The 1,010-nt window shown below is 30.5% G+C and overlaps 1 pseudogene; it reads right to left on the bottom strand.

The window, feature by feature from the left end:
* Nucleotides 1–279: 279 nt before the first annotated feature.
* LOC140870176 (small nucleolar RNA R71) lies at nucleotides 280–379 on the bottom strand (annotated as a pseudogene).
* Nucleotides 380–1,010: the final 631 nt, after the last annotated feature.

The raw sequence follows: 1,010 nt of genomic DNA, 5'->3' as shown, positions 1-1,010 counted from the left end.
TTTAAGCCACAAGTCATTCAACTTTTACCAAATTTTCATGGCTTAGATTCTGAAAATCCATATTTGCATTTAAGAGAATTTGAGGAGGTTTGCAACACTTATAATGATCAAAATTGTAGCATGGATACTGTTCGATTAAAGCTTTTCCCTTTTTCCTTAAAAGATAAAGCTAAAACATGGTTGCAAAATTTGAGATCAAGTTCAATAAGATCATGGGAAGAAATGCAACAACAATTTCTAAAAAAGTTTTTTCCTTCCCATAGAACAAACTCTTTTTTAAAAGACAAATTACAACTTTTTCTCAAAAACAAGGGGAAACATTTTATCAATGTTGGGATAGATATAAAGAGTTACTTAATACATGCCCACATCATGGTTTTGAAATATGGAGAATAATTTCTCACTTTTATGAAGGTTTAATACCTAAAGATAGGCAAATGATAGAATTCATGTGTAATGGAACTTTTGAAGATAAAAACCCAAATGAAGCTATGGAATATTTGGAGTCATTAGCAGAAAATGCTCAAAATTGGGATAATATAGGCTCAATTGAACCACCAAGTAAAACCAATAATTCAACAAATGGGGGTGGTATTTATCATCTTAAAGATGATGCAGATATTCAAGCTAAACTTGCATCTTTAGCAAGAAAAATCGAGTCATTAGAAATAAAAAAGAGTGATCAATTAAAAAGTGTTCAAGAAATTGTTTGTCATATATGTGACACACATGATCATCTTACAAAAAATTGTCCTACTTTGCCTTCATTTAAAGAATGTCTCCATGAACAAGCCAATTATGTTAACAATTTTAAAAAACCAACATTAGATCCTTTTTCACAAACATACAATCCTGGTTGGAGAAATCATCCCAATTTTAGTTGGAGGAACGATAATAATGCACAACCTTCACAACAACCTTTTCAAAATAACCAAAATCATCAAGGTTATGCTTCTTATATCCCACCTCCAAGAAAAAATTTTGAAGATGAAATTCATGCATACATTCAA

Source organism: Henckelia pumila, chromosome 4 (genome assembly GCF_033568475.1).
Source record: "Henckelia pumila isolate YLH828 chromosome 4, ASM3356847v2, whole genome shotgun sequence".
Taxonomy (NCBI): domain Eukaryota; kingdom Viridiplantae; phylum Streptophyta; class Magnoliopsida; order Lamiales; family Gesneriaceae; genus Henckelia; species Henckelia pumila.
Note: the sequence above shows the minus strand (reverse complement) of the source record. Positions and strands in the feature narration are given on the sequence as shown.